The sequence below is a fragment of the Diospyros lotus genome, chromosome 15 (genome assembly GCF_014633365.1).
Source record: "Diospyros lotus cultivar Yz01 chromosome 15, ASM1463336v1, whole genome shotgun sequence".
Taxonomy (NCBI): domain Eukaryota; kingdom Viridiplantae; phylum Streptophyta; class Magnoliopsida; order Ericales; family Ebenaceae; genus Diospyros; species Diospyros lotus.
The window spans coordinates 21896472-21918360 of NC_068352.1; the positions used below are offsets into that span (position 1 = coordinate 21896472).

Consider the following 21889-nt stretch of genomic DNA (forward strand, 5'->3'; position numbering starts at 1 on the left):
TGAGTAAAAGTTGTAACCTCAAGAATTTGTTGAACCTTTTTGTCTCCTTATAAATATTGGTAAACTAATTTTTTGGGGTTAAATTTAGGGACTTCGTAAATTTTATCTACTAACCATGTTACATAAAAGATTGAAATAAGCTTCAGACATTGTTTTGGGGTGGGGGATTCGTTCATCAGTCAAATTCAGCCTCTTCTTTTTGCTGTGTGGATGGCTCCTTGGACTGAAAGATATTCAAATTGAACAGTTTTTTAACTCCTTGCAAAGATTTAGATGCTCTTTCTGGTGCATTTTGACAAATCAAATCAACAAATATTTTTCATACTGAAATACCTCTCTGAATTTCCCTGGTGGGGGGAATTGAACAATATGGAGATTTTTATATCTCAATTAGTATCATAGCATGTACTTCAAATTCCAGATCTGATAGATGTTATTCTGTTGTGAATGCCATCATTAGGTTGTTTCTTCCTTCATTTTTAACTTTTATGTTACTTGGGACATGTGGACCATTTGGTTCATCTAATGAGGCATCATGATGAAAATATTATGAGAGATAAGGCCTTGGAAAGTTTTTGACATGTGGAACTGATTCTCCTTTAACTAATGAATTTGTGTTGTGAGAGAGTTTATTTGCTTCTAAAATCTGGTTACATTAGAATTGAGGTCAAATTATTGACCACCCTGGAGGAATATTGAAAAGTAAAGCAGCACCCACCTTCCTCTATTTGGATCTGGTGTCGTCTGATGGATTAACTGAGATTTGTAAAGCTGGTCAATCTGCCTTGACTTCTGAAAATGTGTTGAACTATATATTTTTGATCTAAAATTAAACAAATCACTCAAGCACATGTAAATTGTGTGTGTGTGTGTACATATTACATACACACCAACCTGCTAGACACGCCAAATTGACCACATGAAAATTGCAGTAAGTCAACAGCCTAGTTTGGTGAGGGCCGTGTTATGTTTTCATTTCCCTCAAGGTCCCCTAATAGTCAATAGAAAAATTGCCCTTTTATTTCTCTTGGTTTGACCAAAAGGGTAAATCAGTCAAGTCTTGAAATCCCTTTGCCTTTCCATTTTCCTCTAGTAGGACCACTAATGTAGAAAACATTCTTGTGGATGCTTTCTCTCATTTTTAGTTTCATCCACCTTGAGGGTGGTTTCAGGGTAACAATCTTTTCCATTTTTATATGTGAAATATCTATCTCCTAATCTGCATTATGATATACTAAAAACTATAGTTACATCAAATTACTAAAATCTTTATATGCATATACTAAGGCTATAAGGCATAAGTGTGTGGTCTTGTGTGTGTGTGTGTGAGAGAGAGAGAGAGAGAGAGAGAGAGAGAGAGAGATAGAATCGTGTTGGTCTGCTTTGCCAATTGTGAAGAGGAAAATGCTAATTGTACAAACAACTAGGTTACCGAGAGAATGATCAAAGGTGCCAAATGACAAAAATTCCCTCACCTAATTTGCAGATTCACCACCCCTACCCTTGGCTGCCTCCTCTTTCCTCTGCCATGGCCGCCTCCAGCAAGCTCCGCCTCACCTCGCTTCATTGTTGCCCCGCGTCACCTCACCGATTGTCGATGCATCCTCTTGTTGCCCCGCTGCAGCGCCTCGCGCGACCGCTGCTGCATCCTACCGTCACCTTGCCGCTGCGCCTCGCGCCAATCGATGTTGACCATCTCATTGCCTCGCCGTTGCCGCCTCTGGATGAAGCTCAATTGGGCTTGTCATCCCGTTGGTATATGTAGCACGGTCCTTGTGGAGATCATTGCTGGCAGGTTTGGTGAAAGAGGGATAAGACTGTGTAGGCACTATTTAATGGGTAATTTTGTAATTTCTCTTGTAATTCTTCAGGTACTGTGGCATAAATTTGTAATCTGACATCAACACCAGTTAAAGAAGTTTATAAGAGAGGTCACCTATAGAATAAAGATGATGTTTGTGTCACTTAATAAAGCTTTGTATGGTCAATGTTATTCGCTGTACTAATTATGCAGTTACGTAAATTTTTTAGTTTGTTTTGCACTGGTCAAGCTGCACATATAACATGTGTGTTAAGAGTTCCAACTGGTCCTTCACATTTTCCTCATCCTACTAATCCTGCTTTTCTAGAAAAGCAAACTCTTGAGTACTAATCTGTCATCGTATTACTTTATTGTAGATGTTGGGCAGAGTTATGATGGCATCAGGTTGATAATTGACTCCTATATTGATTTTTCCTTTTCTTCTCTTGAAATTTGGGATAGTCTTTGGCATAGTTGTTAAAGGCGCGCCTAGGCGCAAGGCGCCTTAAGGTGCTAGTTTAGAGCCTCGCTTGGGCCGAGGTGAGGCGATTTCAATGAGGCGTCGAGGCGAGAGGTGCGCCTCATGAAACCTAGGTTTTAATTAAAACCTAGGCAACCCAATTCCTCCCCTCTTCTCAGTTCCAACATGTATATATTACAACATATTTACATTTCTTTTATTTATATTTTACCTTCCATTTACTTTAATACATAAATGTAAATAAGAAAGTACTCCCCATTTGGATTTAATAAAAATATCTAAAAAATCAAAATCCATAACAATAAGAAAATAGAATTTTGGTTTTAGTACAAACTCAGGATTTAACGATTTTACCACCTCCAAAATACATACCTACTATTTCTTGAAAAATTCATTAAAAATTATTTTAACAATAATGAATATTAGCTATCAAAATACCGGGAGATAGTTTTTCAAAATGAAAACATTTTCTTATATGTCTCCTTATAATGCGCTAATCTTCCAGACTTAGAAAAATAACATTTTTCAAAATAAAAACATTTTCTTGATTGAAGGGGATGATAAAGATATTGACCTTGATGTTTTTGATCTCCTTGATGATGATTGATTAAAATTTCTTTATTGATTGTGGACTTGTAGTGTTTATATGTTTGTTTAGAACTTTGCATGATGATTGGTACTTGTTTGAGTTTGAGACTTTAAGTTTGAACTTTGATGATGTTTCTAGTTTAGAATTTGCATGATGAATGAATCAACTTTGATGATGTTAGTTTAGAATTTGAAGATAATGAATCATTATTGATATGCATTTGTTATTATTGATAATTTGATAGTTTTTTATGATTTTACAAGATTTTGAGTTTTTTTTTCTAAAAGGTGCGCCTCGCCTCATGCGTCTCGCGCCTCAGGCTCCAGGACCCTTTGCGCCTCGCTGCGCCTCGTGCCTTTTAGAACTATGGTCCTTGGTTTTGTTTTGAGCAAAACAATTAAAATGTGCAAGTTGAAGATTATTTGGCTGTTGGTTATTGAGAAACTTCCTGTGTATGTGTATGTGTATGTGCAAGTCTATGCACATATGTTCTTGTTGTTTGCAAGTTCTTGGGATCTCAATAGCCAGTGAACTTGATGAAAATTTATGTATTAGACCAATCCATTTGAGAAGCCACTTCTCTAGGACTTCTGGTCACGAGTTTGACTTGTGGAAATAGCCTCATTTTGAAGCAAAGGTAAGGCTGCCTACAAAAATGACCTCCCAGACCCTTCTGAAGCAGGGAGCCTCATGCATGGGGTTGCTTTTATACCAATTCATTTCAATTTCATGAAATCATAGTGGTTTGGGGAAGCTCTAAGGAATTATAAAATTATGGGAAAAGAGATTGACTTATTCATGCGTTTACATTACTGAGATGGATCTTGATGCTCGTTTGATCTTACCGCAAGCATTTTCTTATTAGCAAGCTCTTGTTGGCCTTGCTGAGCAACTGGCACACTCCTTTATATGTGAAAGGATGCATTAGAAACCCAGGTAGATGAGTGGTTTTCAAGGGAAGTTTGTAAAAAAAATAGCTTCTATTTTTCATTTGAGAAAGAAGAGAAGGGATCTGTAGAGGCTGAAAGGAAAAAAGAGAATAAAATACCAGAAAGGAAATAATAGGAATGCTTGAGCCCGTACATTGATTTTAGGCACTTTGAATATATATATATATCTATAAAGAAAATGCATCACACACACGACTAATAAAGGTCATCGTCTTTTGATTTAATTCTTTGCGAACTAGATAAATATATGGTAAGGACTAGTTAGTTGATGGAAATTTGCAAGTTGTCTAATTTGGATAACCAAGAAAGCTGTAGAAGAGAATGTTGACTTAGAGTAGCTGTTATCATTTCACTGTGTATTGTGTTGGTTATTCGTTGGTTGTATTATTCTGTTCTGCTTATAGTTGTAGCTGATTGTATCTCAAGTGTTGTTGTATTAGTTGTGTGAGGAGTGGTTAGAGTTAGTATATAATCTAGATCTATTTCTGTTTGTGTAAGAGGTTGAAATCATTTTCATCGAAGTCTCAGAAATCTTTTCCTCTATTTTCTGTTCGACTCTTATCTTCTGTTTCATGGTATTAGAGCTAGCGACTAACGTTCATAGCTTCTCGTGATTCAACCTCGTCTTCTTCTTCTTCATTGTCCTCTGCATCTTTGTCTGATTTTTCATCAGTCGCTAAGAATCTTAGTTTCGTTCCTACAAAACTAGATTCGAACAATTATTTGTATTGGAAGGCGCAAGTTCTAGCCACAATTAGAGCATTTGATCTGTTGTCTTTTATTAATAAGACATATCTTCCATCAAAATACATCTCCTCTGAGAATGACGAGCCTGTTGTCAATCCTGAATACTTAAATTGGATCAGATTTGACCAGCTCTTGCTAGGATGGCTATTTTCGACTATTGACAAGGAGGTTCTTGGTTAGGTAATCCAGTGTGAATCGGCAGCTGAGGTATGGACTACTTTTGAAAGTCTTTATTCTAGACAAATAGTTGCTAGAGCTTTTCAGTTGAAACAACAACTTAGATCTATTAAGAAAGATGACACTTCGGTGAGTGATTACATTCTGAAGATTAAAACTATTAGTCATTCTCTAGCAGCAATCGGAGAACCTATAAATGATAAGGATCTAATGATGTCTATTTTACACGGATTAGGCGAGGATTATGATGTCGTTGTAAGCTTAATTACATATCAAATGGATGATATAAACCTAGAAAGGTTCATTATCTTCTTTTGATGCATGAGCAGAGGCTAGCTATGAAAAATGTGGTTAATATGTTGCCTGCTAATACAGTAATACATTTGATAATACTGCTGTGAATGTTAATTTTGCCTCACACGTAAATAAAGGCAGTAATGGAAACACAGGTCGAGGAGGTTTTCCTGGAAGAAATGGTGGAAACTTTAGACGTAATGGTTTCCGAGGAAATAGAGGTAGAGGTAGATCTTATGGGAGAAGGATTTATTGCTAACTGTGTGGGAAACCTAGACTTCTTGTTGACAGGTGCTACCACAGGTTTGACAAAAATTTTCTGAGACAGTCTTTTGGTAGAGGTGGTAGTGATTTTCAATCTCAGGCTTTAATGGCTAATCATGAGGCTAATGGAGTTTTCCTGACAGACCTAGGGTTTACACCAGAGACTCACTATGGCTCCTCGACTCCATCTTTTGACAATCAATCTCAGCATTCTTTAGCGTCCTATCCATCTTCATTTTATCAGTCTTCTTCTTCCTATCAGCCTGGTGATAACTCTTGGTGTGTAGATTCAGGTGCTACAAACCATATCACCTCAAGTTTGAACAATCTTTCCGTTCATACTCCATATGGTGGCAGTGAAAAAGTAGCAGTAGATAATGGTAAGATGCTTCCTATTGCTAATATTGGTGTCAGTAAAATGGTTACCCAAACTTATCCTACATCTGCAATTTCTTTACCTCAAGTTCTTCATGTTCCTAGCATGACAAAGAATTTAATTAGTGTATCTTAACTCACTAATGATCATAATGTCATTGCTGAATTTCATTCCATTTTTTGCTTGATTAAGGACAAGGATTCGGGCAAGGTGCTGCTACGAGGAATTCTTAAAAATGGCCTCTATTAGTTGGATCCAGCATTTGTGCATGCTGCATCATCAGCTGTTCATACTTCTTCGTCCATGGTTTCCCCACCACAGTTTTCTAAGTCATTTGTAACTAGCCTAAACGTTTGTAATAGGCAGGTTTTGTCTTCGTTTAATAAACCTAGCATGCAGTCAACTTGTATGGATAGAGTTTGTCAACAATGGCATGCTAGGTTGGGTCATCCTTCATTTCGTGTATTACAACATGTTATGAATAAAATCAATCTTCCCTGTTCTTCTACTGATCTTTCTTTTTGTGACTCGTGTAAGATGGGAAAGATGCATCAACTTCCTTTTCAAAATTGTAAAATCACAGCTTTACATCCCTTGGAGCTAGTGTATTCCGATTTATGGGGGCCTGCTCTTGTTCTTTCTAGTGAAGGTCATAGATATTACATTGTGTTTGTGGATGCTTATACTAGATATACACGGCTGTATCCAATGAAACTTAAATCTGAAGCCCTATCAATTTTTCAAACCTTTCATAAGTTTGCTGAGTTGCAATATTAGTTTAAACTTAAGGCTCTCCAAACTGACAATGGTGGAGAATTTAAGGCCTTTTTACCCTATTTACACACTTGTGGCATTCAACCTCGGTTTACTTGCAGAAAGGAAACATCGTTATATAGCTGAAATGGGCCTTACTCTTTTAGCTCATGCCAAAATGCCTTTAAAATTCTGGGTAGAGGCATTTCAAACAGCTGTTTATAATATAAATTTGCTACCAGCCTCACCACTTCATTTTCTTTCTCCATTTGAGAAACTTTATAACAAACAGTCCAATTATATGACCTTACAGCCCTTTGGTTGTGCTTGTTTTCCCTATCTTAGACCCTACAACAAGCACAAGTTCAATTTTCATTCCACAAAATGTGTGTTTCTTGGTTACAACCATCTCCAAGCTGGGTACAAGTGTATGCATCCCTCAGGTCGCATTTATGTGTCTAGACATGTTAGTTTTAATCCTGAGGAGTTTCCTTTTCCACATTTATTTTCATCCCTTCATACTCCTCAGTCTGAGTCTAGCATGGGTTTGCCCACTGCTTTTTTGAACTCATTTCCTTTTTTTGTCAATTTTGGTCATTCACCTCAAGCAACACCAATTGATTCCTTAGTCTCCTCTGCCACCCATTCAATTTCTTCTGCCACTAATTCACGCTCTATTGTTCTTGAGCAATCTCCTTCTGTTCTTGTTGAATCAGCTCCCTTATCATTATCTGTATCTAATCCTGCTGCAGTTTGAAATACTCCAGCACCTTCTATTCATCCTATGCTCACTAGATCTAAAGCTCGAGAGCTTTCTCTCACTTCTCCTCATGCCTTAGTGAGTTCTCTAGAGCCCAATTCTGTTCAAAAAGCTCTCTTAGACTGCAATTGGGTCAAAGCCATGGGGGAGGAATATTCAGCACTAAAGAGGAACAACACTTGGGATCTTGTTCCTTTTTCTCCCGATATGAATTTAATTGATTGCAAATGGGTTTTTCGCGTGAAATATATGCCTAATGGTTCTATCCTCAAATACAAGGCTCGGCTAGTTGCTAAGGGGTTTCTTCAAACACTTGGGATAGATTTTGCTGAAACTTTTAGTCTAGTTATTAAAGTACCTACCATTCGAGTGTTATTTTCCTTGGTTGTAACCTTTGCATGGGAAATTCAACAATTTGATGTGAATAATGCATTCTTGAATGGGGATCTAAATGAAGCAGTGTTTATGAAGCAACCAGAGGGATTTGTTGATAAGTCTTTTTCTTCTCATGTGTGTCGGTTAAAGAAGTCTCTCTATGGTTTAAAGCAGGCTCTAAGAGCTTGGTATACTAAGCTGAGGTTAGCCTTACAAGATTGGGGTTTCGTGAGAGCTGTGTCTGATGCTTCTTTATTCATAAAACGAACTCCTAAGTTTGTGTTGTTTGTATTGGTGTATATTGGTGATATCTTGATCATTGGATCAAATTCTGCTGCTTTACATGAGTGCATTCGGCAGTTGGACACTCAGTTTTCTCTAAAAACTCTTGGTGCAGTGAATTATTTTCTAGGGTTTGAGGCTTATCGTGACTCTACAGGCCTCTATTTGACTCAATCTAAGTATACCCTAGACTTGTTGAAAAAGGATGCCATGTCTGAGTGCAAACCATGTGCTACTCCTATGAGTGCAGCCACTTCTCTAACTAATGATGGAAATTTGTTCTCTAATCCTTCTCTTTATCGAACTATTGTGGGTTCTCTTCAGTATCTCACATATACTAGACCTGATATATCGTTTGTTATGAACAAATTGAGTCAGTTTTTGTCCTCGCCTAAGGATCAACATTGGCTAGCTTGTAAACGTCTACTGCGGTATCTTAAAGGAATTGTTGGGCTTGGTTTGATTTTTACTCCTCCTTCATTTGATTTGCCACTGTATGTGTATACGGATACTGATCATGCTGGCTGTAAGGTTACACGAAGATCTACTAGTGGTTTATGTGTTTTTCTTGGCAATAATCTAATTGTTTGGATTGCTAAGAAACAATTGGTTCTTGCACGGTCTGTGGGTGAGGTTGAATATCATGCTGTAGCTCAGGGTGTTGCAGAAATTTTATGGTTCAAATCGCTCTTTTCTGAGCTTGGATTTTCATGTTTACATACTCCTATTCTTTGGTGTGACAATTTAGCAGCAAAATGTATAGCTGAAAATCCTGTTTTTCACTCCAGGACTAAACATATAGAGATTGATGTGCATTTTGTAAGAGAGAAGGTTGAAGGAGGTGCAGTTGATATTAGATATGTTCCTTCTTTGCATCAAGTTGTTGATATATTCACCAAAGGATTGCCCAAAGATAGGTTCTTATTTTTGTGTAATAAACTGGGTCTAAAAGTTCCTCCTACATCTCAATAGTTACCAGCTACAACTCCTATCTTAGGGAAGTCCAAATTGAAGGGGCATGTAAAAGAGAATGTTAACTTAGAGTAGCTGTTATCATTTCACTTTGTGTATTGTGTTGGTTATTCGTTGGTTGTATTATTTGATTATGCTTATAGCTGTAGCTGATTATATCTCAAGTGCTGTTGTATTAGCTGTGTGAGGAGCAGTTAGAGTTAGTATATAATCTAGCTCTATTTCTGTTTGTGGAAGAGGTTGAAATAATTTTCATTGAAGTCTCAGAATTCTTTTCCTCTGTTTTCTGTTCGACTCTTATCTTCCGTTTCAAAAGCCAATTGTCATGACCCAAGAATCAACCTTAGACGATTATGGAAGTTAGTTGCAAATAGAATAGGAAAGGAACAAGAGAGAGAGAGAAAGAGAGAAATAGGGAGAACGAGAGAAAAGAGCGAGAGAGAAATTTTTTTCTGTTATTCGCCAACCTCCTTTCCCTTCTCTTGGTTACACATATAGCCTTCCTCTAACAGAATGAGTTAGGTTGTTGTAACTGTCCCAGCTACTTCTTGCCCGTGTACAACCCCCTAGCTAATAGATACAATGGTATTTATTGGATATTTTCCTTTCTACCCATGGGGTTGTGACAATTGGCCCTCTCTTCAAACCATTCTTGTCCACAAGAATTATAGTGGCCCTGTAGCCCTGGGAAATTGTTTCAGCAGATCAAGAAGGTTCTCCCAAGTGGTGTGCTCTAGTGGCCGGTTGGACCACTATACCAGAACCTGAGTTAGGGGTAGTGAGCCTTGGTTAATGACTCTCATCTCGACAATAGCTTGGGGTTCAACCACTTCTGCCAGTTCCTTTGTTGCTGGCGGCTGATCTGGACTCACATTAGGCAATGGCTCCCTAGCTTGCTTGAGCAATGAGACATTGAGAATAGGGTGGGTGTTCACTCCCGTTTTGGAAGTTGCAGCTTGTAAGCAACGTTGCCCACTTTGTCCACAATCGAGTAAGGCCCAAAATACTTGGGACTCAACTTAGAAGCGGGAATAGGAGTATAAGGATGCTGAAGGAAACTTCTGACCTTAAGATAGACTTGGTCTCCCACCTTAAATGACCTGCCACTCCTTCTGTCTGTTATCTGCTTCATACGGTTTTGGGCAGTGGCTAACTCCCTCTTAAGAATGGTCAGCATCTGCTATCTTTATAGTAAATATTGTCTTATTGCAACCATAGTAGGATTGGGACCTGAAATCACGGGCAAGAGGGATGGTTTGTAACTGAACATAGTCTCAAATGGACTCCTTTTAATGGCACTGTAGTAGCTGGAGTTATACCACCATTGTGCTAGGCCTAACCACTTGTTCCAGTTTCGGGGTTTAGTAACACACATGCAGTGCATATATGCTTCCATACACTGATTAACTCTCTCTGTTTGGCCATCTGTTTGGGGATGATATGCAGTAGATATATGCAATCCTACCCCTAATTTCTTGAACAATTCCCGCCAGAAAATACTTGTAAAAACCTTATCTCGGTCAGACACAATTGACTTAGGCACCCCATGGATTTTAGCCACCGAATCTAAGAATACTTGGGCCACCTCCTGGGTCGTAAATGGATGTGTCAAACTGATGAAGTGGCCAAATTTGGTCAAACGGTCTACTATTACTAAGATCACATCCTTCCCTTCCGATCTTGGTAATCCCTCCATGAAATCCATGCTTGCTCAGGGATTGCTAATGGCTACAGCAATCATAGGTAAGGTACTTGCTCTTGTTTGCACTGCTGACATATGGCACATGCCAACGCGAACTACACCACATCTTTCTTCTGTCCAGGCCAAAAGAACAATTGTTTCACCTTTTGATAAGTGACCCGTACTCCTGAATGACCTTCCATAGGGGAACAGTAGAGGGCCTTCAAAATTCATTTTTTCAGAGGTTGGTCATTTCCCACTGCCAGCCTACCTTTGTTACGGACTACCCCATTTACAAGTGTGTACCCCGTAGGATTCCTAGGCTGCACTGACAATTGAGTTACCTTCTCCTTTATTCAATCAGTAGTCTCATAACTTGCAACTAGCTCCTAAATCCATTTTGGAACTGTAGCCGAAATAGCTTGACAATTCCCTTTTCTTCCCTTCTTGATAATGCATCAGGAATCACATTTTCTTTTCCCTTTTGGTAATGAATTATATAATCCAATCCCATTAGTTTAGATATACCCTTCCTTTGCAACTGTGTATGTAATGCTGTGACAAAAATTAGAGACTTTCATGGTTCATTTTAATCACAAACGAACCTCCCTTTAAGAAGTGCCACCACCTCTCTACTGCTCCCAATACCGCCAACAACTCCTTATCATAAACGCTTAAACCCAAGTGTTTTTGGGTTAAAGCCTAATTGATGAATGCCAAGGGCCTCCCTTCCTGTATAAGGACAACCCCTATCCCACTGTCACAGGCATCAGTTTCAACTATGAAAGGCTTGGTGAAGTCTAGTAAGGCTAGCACTGGAGCCTGAGTCATGGCCTCCTTTAATGCCAAGAAATCTGCTTCAGCTCTAGCGTTCCATTAGAAGACATCCTCCTTCAACAACTCTGTTAAGGGCTTACTAATCAACCCATAATGTCTGATAAATTTTTGATAATACCCGGTCAACCCCAAGAATTTCCTTAACTCCTTTACAGCCATAGGTCGAGGCCATTCCATCATGGCAACCACCTTCTCGGAGTCAGTCCTCACTCCTTCCCCTGATATAATATGTCCTAAATACTCTACTTCATTTTCAACAAAAGTACATTTAGAGAACTTGACATACAATTGATGAGATTTAAGGACTTCAATTGTGGTTCGAAGGTGACAAAGATGCTGTTCGAAATCAGGGTTATAAATGAGGATATCATCGAAAAAACAAGGATGAACTTCCTCAAGTAGGGTTGAAAGATACGGTTCATCAATGCTTGAAAGGTAGCCAGGGCATTGGTTAAGCCAAAGGGCATAACAGTGAATTCATATAGCCCTTGATGGGTCCAAAAAGCTCTTTTAGGGATGTTAGTGGGTGTCATACGAATTTGGTGGTATCCGGATCTAAGATCCAACTTAGAAAAGATTTTGGCACCAAATAGTTTATCCAATAAGTCTTCTATTAATGGTATGAGAAACTTGTTCTTGACAGTGTTGGAATTAAGTTGTTGGTAATCAATGCAAAATCTCTATGTGCCGTCATTTTTTTTTGACAAGAAGGACTGGAGAGGCATAGGGACTTTGGCTAGATCGGATTATGGCTGTGCTCAACATAGATTTAACTTTGTTTTTCAATATCAGATTTTTGAATAGGGGAATATTTGTAAGCCTAGATGTTAATGGGGCTCGAGTTTGGATTCAAGGGAATGGAATGGTCTAATGGACATTGGGGTGGCAAAGAATGTGGTTCATCAAACAAGTCCTTAAATTCTATCAAAAGTAAGCGCGAATTGTACCTTATTTGGGATTTGGGACTTAACGGATTTTGCTGCCGACTGCGGTCCCTTCTTCTGACTATCATTTCCCTCTACTGCCACAACTCGTATGGAATACAACTGTGCTATTTGGCCCCCTTTAGTCAACATCATTTTCTGCAGCTTTCTTCCTCGAATCATCTTACACTCTCCTTGCTCAAGGCTACCTAAGAAGGTTAGCCTTCTGCCCTCAATTTCCACCGTGACCTCTAGCTTGTTTAAATTGAAAGTCAGAGGACTAACAATCCTCATCCAATCCACCCCGAGGACAATATCACATCCGCCCAACTCAAGGACCCTAAGATCGGCCATGAACTCCTGCTCCTACATCACCCATTTAAATCCCATGCATTTGTAGTGGCTATACATCCTACTTCCATTAACTACTGTTACAGATGGAGGGGTGGTTGATGTCAAGGGACACTTCAAGCTGGTAGTTGTTGCTTCACTAAGGAAGTTGTTGGTGCTCCCACTATCGATTAGCACCATCAACCTTCTTTTCCCTACATGATCCTTCACCTTAATTATTTGCCCCATAGGTCTCCCTTTTCATGTGTGGAAGGATATTTCCCCTCCTTGCAATTCCTCTTGAATGTCCTCTTCCTCAACCACTATTTATTCTTCTTCCTTTTCATCATCTGATCTATCCAAGTTCATCAACTGCCTCTTACATTGGTGTCCAATGTTGTACTTATCCCCACATTTGTAACAAAGGCCTAGTTGTCTCCTTTGCTCTGTAAGGGGGTTCTTAGGACCAATTGATTAGACCTTGTAGACATGGCCCTATGATTTCGTTCGACTTGTTGTCCAGCCCCCAACCCTAGCCAAAAAGGCATCTTATGTTTCTTAAAAATAGCCTCCAATGTTAATTCTTGTAACTTGGCTTTCTTAGTTGCCTACCTTACAGAAGTGGGCATCATCATTTTCACCATTGAGCGCAATTCCTCCCTTAACCCACTTGTGAAAATGGACACTAGGTACTGATCTGCTAATCTTAGTTGAATCGTACAAACAATGGACCTCAACTCCTCGAATCTAGCTTGATATTCTATCACCGACCCCTCGTGTTTCAGTTTACTGAATTCCTTAATTACGTCTATTAGATTCCTTTCACCGAATCGTTCATACAGTCCTTCTGTAAATTCCCTCGAACTACCACCATTGCCTTCATCTTGGATCCACCCTTGGAAGACAAACATATAGTTGAGATGGGTTTAACCTTGCTGTCTCATGCTCATATGCCTCTTAAATTTTGGGCGGAAGCCTTTCAAACAATAGTGCATCTTATTAATCTACTTCCTTCATCTCTAAAGTCCTGTATACTATTTGAACTGTTGTATCACAAACAACTTAACTATTCGATCCTTCAACCTTTTGGTTGTGCTTACTTTCCTTACCTTCGTCCCTATCACAAGCACAAATTTAATTTCCGTTCTACCAAGTGTGTTTTTCTTGGTTATAGTCACACCCAAACTGGATATAAGTGCTTGCATCTATCAGGGAGAGTGTATGTATCTAGACATATACAATTCAATCCTAGTGATTTTCCCTATCCCACTTTGTTTTCTACTTCCTTTCCTTCCCTACTTCAGTCATCAGGATTAAATGGGTATTCTACTGCCTTTTTGGAACCTATCTCTTCCTCTTCTAATTCTTCAATGTGTCCTCAAGTAGCACAATTTCCGACCCTGACATCGTCTAGTGTTGTCTCCGGTGGTACACGTGACAGTTCGACTCCGTCTACTGGTGCCTCACAAGATCTCTAACCTTATATTATTCAGTCACCAGAGCTACCAATCTCTCTACCCAAGCCTAAACCTATTCCAACACCATTCACCCTATGATAACAAGATCAAAGTCTAAACAACTAGTTGCCCCTTCCCCCATGCCTTAGTGAGTTCACTTGAACCTAGTTCAGTTCGTGAGGCTCTTTTAAGCTCATGATGGGTTAAGGCCATGGAAGAAGAGTACATAGCTTTGCAGAGAAATAATACTTGGGAGCTGGTTCATTTTTCTTAGAATATGAACTTAATTGGTTGTAAATGGGTTTTCTTGGTGAAGTATAATGCTGATGGGTCTATTCTTAAGTATAAGGCCAGGTTGGTCGTCAAGGGATTTCTTCAAACTCCGGAGTGGACTATGCTGAAACTTTCAACTCGGTAGTTAAGGTTCTAATCATTAGAGTTCTCTTTTCTTTAGCAACCACCTTAGGTTGGGAGATCCAACAAATTGATGTCAACAACGCTTTTTTTAATGGACATCTAACTGAGACTGTTTTTATGACTCAACCTGAAGGGTTTATAAGCTCTCAGTTCCTACTCATGCATGTCGGTTGAAGAAATCTTTGTATGGGCTTAAGCAAGTGCCTCGAGCTTGGTATATGAAATTGAGAACAACATTACAGATTGGGGATTTGTTAGGGCTGTGTTGGATGCTTCTTTGTTTATCAAGAAGACAACTGGTTATGTGCTCTTTGTCTTGGTATACGTTGATGATGACTCATCACCGGTTTAGATTCCATAGCCCTTAGATCGTGTATTCATGACTTGGACACACATTTGTCTCTTAAGACCCTTGGCTTTGTGAATTACTTCCTAGGGTTTGAAGCATATAGGGATGACAGTGGCATATATCTAACTCAGTCCAAGTATGTTGTTGATTTGTTGAAAAAGGCTGCTATGCAAGATTGCAAGCCTTGTGTGACTCCTATGGTTGCTGGGATTTCTTTAACTGATGAAGGAGAGGCATTTTCTAATCCATCTTTGTAGAGAACTCTTATTGGTTTCTTGCAGTACTTGACATATACTCACCCAGACCTAGCCTTTACAGTGAATAAATTGAGCCAATTTCTGTCCAATCCTAAGTCTCAACATTGGTTAGCTTGTAAGAGACTTCTTCGATATCTTAAAGGGACTATTGGCTTGGGGTTGGTCTTCTCTCCTTCACCAGATGATCTGTCCTTACAAGTTTACACAGATGCAAACTATGCTGACTGCAAAGTGACTAGACGATCTACTAGTGGTTTTTGTGTCTTATCTCGTGTGAAAGAAAGTGTTACTTGAAGATGTGCTTTTCTGCTTATTGTTTTATGTTGCATTTTCTCCTCTTATAATTATGTTGTTTGGTATATATATTGGTAGTCCTAGCTAGCCTATTTTCTTACGGCTATTTCTATGTTTGCGCGACTTATGTTTGTGTGCCTTTCTATTCAGCCGCTGAGTATATAATCATCAGCTCTTCTGGTTTAAAGAATCTATTGATCATTCTAATATCAGAATTCAGTTCACAAATCTCTCTTCTGTTTGCCCTAGTTACTACCTTTGTTTGTACATCTAGATGGTATAAGAGCATTCGACTAAGGTCCATGCCATCTAATCTTGATCATAGCACCTCTTCCTCTGTTCCGCCTCACTCCTCATCATCATTGTCTTCTGCCTCGCAGCCAGATTTCACTGCGATGGCTAAGGCATTTAGTTACATACCAATTCGCCTTGATCTTAACAACTATATCTTTTGGAAGGCACAAATTTCAGCCTTGATACGTGCCTTTGATCTCCAATCGTTCCTCAATAAAGGACCGATTTCGGCAAAATTCATACCTAATCCAAATGTCGGCGAGGATGGGGCAACAATGTTGAATCCAAAATTCATGAGTTGGATGCGATTAGATCAACTGCTTCTCGGATGGCTCTTCTCAACAATTGACAAGGAAGTTTTGGCGCAGGTGATTCATTGCGAATCATCTACTGAGTTATGGATGTCGTTTGAAAGTTTGTATTCTCGTCAAACTATTGCTAAGTCATTCCAGTTGAAGCAACAACTTAGGTCTGTTAAAAAGGATGCCTTGTCAATTAATGATTATATTCTTAAGATCAAGACAATAGGACATTCATTGGCAGCCATATGAGAGCCTCTTAGTGATAAGGATCTGCTATTTGCAATCCTTAATGGTTTGGATCATGAATATGAGACTGTAGTAAGTCTAATCACCTATCAGATGGATGAGATAGATCTTGAGAATGTGCAATATCTCTTATTGATGCATGAATAAAGGTTGCATTCAAAGAATTTAGCACATAGTGCTGTTAATGTTGAGTTGGTTATGCCATCATCTATGCATGTTAACATGACTGCATTTACACCAAGGAGTACTGGAAATTCGGTGAATAACAGAGGTGGAGGTTTCAATTCTAATAGAGGTGGTGGTTTTGTCAATAGAGGAGGAAGAGGCAGAGGTAGGCAGTCTAGAAAGAGAATTTACTGCCAACTTTGTGGTAAGCCAGGTTACTTCGTTGACATGCGCTATCATCGGTTTGATAGCAATTTTTAGAGGAGTTCTGTGTCTAATCAGAATTTTGGACGACCTCAAATGGTTTCCCAATCAGATACTCAAGCTTATTCAGCCTCCCTGAATGGTTCTAATGAGGTCTACATGAATGAGCTAGGTTCTATTTCAGGAACTCCTTACATCGGTTTTCACAAACTCCTTACAACCAATTTTCATAGCCTATTGATAATGCTTCTCTACCAAAGTCTTCTCTCACAGATTCTGCTTGGCTCGTTGATTCTGGAGCTGTTAATCATATGACTTCTAATCTTGGAAACCTTTCACTTCATTCTCCTTATAATGGCAGTGATCGTGTTTTTGTTGGAAATGGTAAGCAATTGTCAATTTCTAATATAGGTCTTGGATATTTGTATACTCAAACTAAACCTGCTTCTTCTATTTCCTTACCTAATGTCTTACATGTTCCTAATATGAAGAAGAACTTAATTAGTGTCTCTCAACTAACTAGAGACCATGACCTTGTTGCCGAGTTTAACTCTAGTTCTTGTTTGATTAAGGACAAGAGTATCGGGTTCCAAGGATGTCTTAAGGATGGGCTGTACCAGCTAAGTTCAGCACGTGCTCCTACTACTTCACCTTCTTCAGCCCAGTTTATTGAGTCTCAGCCTATAGCTAGTAGTACATCTTCTTTGCAATGTGCTTTCTCTTCTGCAAATAAATGTAAGAGACAACTTCCATTTTGTCATGGACTGTCTCCTAATGTTCAGTTAGCATGTAAAGAACAATTGTATCGTAGATGGCATGCCAAGTTAGGGCACCCATCTTCCAATGTACTGCACTTGATCCTTAATAAGAAACGTCTTCCTTCTTGTTCAAGAGCTGTGCTTTGTGATTCTTGTAAAGTTGGCAAACTTAGTCAATTATCTTTTGCTGATTGTCCAATTACAGTCACTAAGCCTCTTGAATTAGTTTACTTTGATTTGTGGGGTCCATCTCCTGTTTTGTCCATTGAAAGATATCAGTATTATATCATATTTTCACGATATACATGGCTATACCCATTGAAACTTAAATCAGATGCCCTTTCCATTTTCAAAATCTTTCATAAACTTGTTGAAGTTCAATTTCAAACCAAGCTTAAGGCTTTACAAACTAATAATGGGGGAGAGTTTAAGGTGTTTTTACCCTATCTTCATAGTTGTGGGATTCAACCTCGATTCACATGTCCTTACACCCATCAGTAAAATGGGGTAGCCGAACGTAAACATAGGCACATTGCGAAAATGGGGTTAACCTTGTTATCACACTCTCATATGCCACTAAAATTTTGGGTTGAAGCCTTCCAAACCACAGTGTACACTATCAATTTGTTTCCTTCTTTTGCTCTTAAATTCCAAATTCCATTTGAGCTTCTCTTTCACAAACAACTTAATTACTTGATGTTACAACTCTTTGGTTGTGCTTGCTTTCCTTATTTGCGCCCTTCTAACAAGCACAAATTTGAGTTTTATTCTACTAAATGTGTTTTCATTGGGTATAGTCATGCACAAGCAGGATACAAATGCTTGCTTCCATTTGGCCAAATTTATGTCTCTCGGCATGTTCAGTTTAATCCTGATGATTTTCCATTCATCTCGTTGTTTTCTTCTAGTTCTATTTCTAAGCCCTGTTCTCTTAGTTTTTCAACTTCATATTTTGAGTCTATTCCTTTGTCAACCCCTCCTGAAGTAGCACAACCCGAGTCCTCTTCCTTATCAAACTCAATCTCTTCTCAGTCCACAAGGTCTCTTTCCAATCAAGTTTCTGATTCTCTTATTAATCCTCACCCCGTATCAAGTTTGTCTATACCTAAGTCTTGTTCTCAACCTATACCACGTGTATCTAAATACACAGCTCCACCTCAGCCTTCTATTCGTCCTATGCTTATCAGGTCTAAGGCCAAACAGCTTCAATTAACTTCTCCCCATCCCCTAACTAGTTCCTTAGTTCTTAGTTCTGTACATGAGGCCTTTTTAGACTCAAGATGGGTTAAGGCTATGATGGAGGAATTTACAACATTAAAATAGAATGGTACTTGGGAGTTGGTTCCATACTCTGATAGTATGAACCTTATTTGGTGTAAGTGGGTATAGAGTTAAGTACAACCCTGATGGATCAGTTCTCAAATTCAAGGCTCAGTTGGTAGCCAAGGGGTTTCTTCAAACACCTGGAGTGGACTATGTGGAGACTTTTAGTCCAGTGATTAAAGCTCCAACAATACGGGTTTTGTTCACTTTAGCAGCTACCTTTGGTTGGGATATTCAATACGTGGATATCAAGAATGCATTTTTGAATGGTGACTTGATAGAGGAGGTTTATATTTCTCAATCTGAGGGGTTTGTGGATATGAATTATCCCTCACATGTTTGCAGGTTAAGGAAATCTCTTTATGGGCTTAAACAGGCCCCTAGAGTCTGTTATACAAAGTTGCGATTGGCTCTTTAGTCATGGGGTTTTGTGAGAGCAGTGTCTAATGCGTCTTTGTTTCTTAAACGCACCCCTCAATTTGTCCTATTTATCTTGATCTATGTAGATGATATTTTGATAACTGGTTCAGATTCTCAAGCTTTTTCAGATTTTATTCATGATCTGGATAAGAATTTTGCTCTCAAGACTTCGGGTTTAGTGCATTATTTTCTTGGGTTTGAAGCTCATCAAACTAGTGCTGGAATTTATCTTACTCAGTCCAAATATGCATTGGATTTGTTGGGAAAGGGTGGTATGATGGACTGTAAACCTAGTGACACACCTATGAATTCCTCTAATTCCTTAACTGATGAGGGTGAAGTGTTTGATAATCCATCACTTTATCGTACTATCATTGGCTCCTTTCAATATTTGACATATACTAGACCAGATTTATCGTTTGCTGTAAACAAACTCAGTCAGTTCTTATCATCACCTAAACAACAACACTGGGTAGCTTGCAAAAGGCTTCTACAATATATCAAGGGTACCTTGGGTCTAGGTTTGTTCTTTGCACTAGCTCCTCTTGATTTACCTTTGGCAGTCTATACGGATGCGGATCATGCTGGCTGCAAAGCTAACAGGAGATCTACAAGTGGGATATGTGTTCTTCTTGGTTAGAACTTGATTGTTTGGAGCTCCCAGAAGCAAATAGTAGTGGCTCGATCAATTGGAGAGGCCGAATATAGAGCTATAGCTCAAGGGGTAACTGAAATCTTATGGTTGCAATCACTGTTTTCAGAGTTAGGTTATAGTTGTGGTCATAGTTCTGAAAGGTGCGAGGCGCAGCAAGGCGCAAAAGGTCCTGGAGCCTGAGGCGCGAGGTGCACGAGGCGAGGCGCGCCTTTGCGAAGCGAGGCGCACCTTTTGGAAAAAAAACTCAAAATCTTGTAAAATCATAAAAAATTATCAAATTATTAATAATAAGTCATGCATATCATTAATATTTCATTATCTTCAAATTCTAAACTAACAACATCAAAGTTGATTCATTCATCATGCAATTTGCTCATCCCTGTTATTTTTCTTCTTTTGCATGTACTCTCCAATCTCTTGTTTTATTGATGGAGGACATTTTGGAATAGTTTTAGTATTCTCCACAATCAATAAACACTACAAGTCCGCAATTAAGAAAATGTTTTCATTTTGAAAAATGCTATTTTTCTAGGTCTGGAAGATTAGCGCATTTTTTCTAAGTCTGGAAGATTAGTGCATTATAAGGAGACATATAAGAAAATGTTTTCATTTTGAAAAACTATCTCCCGGTATTTTGATAGCTAATATTCATTGTTGTTAAAATGATTTTTAATGAATTTTTCAAGAAATAGTAGGTATGTATTTTGGGGGTGGTAAAATTGCTAAATCCTGAGTTTGTACTAAAACCAAAATTCTATTTTTTTATTGTTATGGATTTTGATTTTTTAGATATTTTTATTGAATCCAAATGGGGAGTACTTTCTTATTTACATTTATGTATTAAAGTAAATGGAAGGTAAAATATAAATAAAAGAAAATGTAAATAAGTTGTGATGTATGCATGTTGGAACTGAGAAGAGAGGAGGCTGGAGAGGAAAGGAAGAGAGGATGCAGGGCACGGGTTTCATGAGGCGCACCTAGCGCCTCAGCGCCTCACCTTGCAAGGCGAGCGCCTTGCTGAAACCGCCTCGCCTCAGCCCAGGCGAGGCACCAAACTGGCGCCTTAAGGCGCCTTGCGCCTAGGCGCGCCTTTAATAACTATGGTTGTGGTTCTACTCCTATATTGTGGAGTGATAATATGGCTGCCAAGAGTATTGCGAAAAACCCAGTAGTCCACTCTCGCATGAAACACATTGAAATTGATGTTCACTTTGTAAGAGAAAAGGTTGAAAATGGTGTTGTTAAACTTCGGTACGTGCCTTCCTTACATCAGTTGGTTGATATTTTTACTCAGGGACTACCTAATAGCAGATTCAGGTTTCTATGTGAGAGGCTCAATCTCAAGGAGTCACCTATATAGTCAGCCTCTAGCTTTCATGACTCTACAAGCAACCAGATGGAGGGGGGTCACAATTGAGGGGGAATGTGAAAGGAAGTGTTACTTGAAGCTGTGCTTTTCTGCTTATTGTTTTATGTTGCATTTTCTCCTCTTATAATTATGTTGTTTGCTGTATATATTGGTAGTCCTAGCTAGCCTATTTTCTTACGGCTATTTCTATGTTTGCGCTACTTATGGTTGTGCGCCTTTCTGTTCAGCTGCTGAGTATATAATCAGCGGCTCTTCTGGTTTAAAGAATCTATTGATCATTCTAATATCAGAATTCAGTTCACGAATCTCTCTCTATGTTTGCCCTAGTTACTACCTTTGTTTGTACATTTACATCTTAGAAGAAATCTTATTGTCTGGGAGTCCAAGAAACAATTAGTTGTTGCTAGATCAGTTGGGGAGGCTGAGTACCGAGCAGTTGCCCTAGGTGTGACAGAGTTGATGTGGCTGAAATCTCTATTTCTGGAGTTGGGATATCCATGTGCTGCTACTCCTATAGTATGGAGTGACAATTTGGCTGCCAAGAGCATGGCTAAAAATCCGGTCTTTCATTCTTGAACCAAGCATGTCGAGATTGATGTACATTTTGTCCGTGAGAAGCTAGAAAGTGGTGAAGTGGAGATCAGATATGTTCTAACATCTGATTAGGTGGTTGATATTCTCACTAAAGGGTTGCCTAGAGACCGGTTCTTGTTTATGTGTCAGAAGCTTGGTTTGGAGATGTCCCCTGTGTATGATGATTCTAGGGTTGCTGCAGGACTGCCCAAGA

General features: G+C 39.0%; 1 protein-coding gene and 1 non-coding gene across 7 annotated transcripts in view; both read left to right on the plus strand.

Moving 5' to 3' along the window:
* Positions 1 to 21889, plus strand: part of LOC127792106 (phospholipid-transporting ATPase 2) — a 143592-nt gene that overhangs the window by 41257 nt on the left and 80446 nt on the right. The gene's annotated exons all lie outside the window — the stretch shown is intronic.
* LOC127792734 (small nucleolar RNA Z247) lies at positions 16215 to 16323 on the plus strand. Its single transcript, XR_008021202.1, has one exon. It is a non-coding gene; the product is annotated as a small nucleolar RNA Z247 (small nucleolar RNA).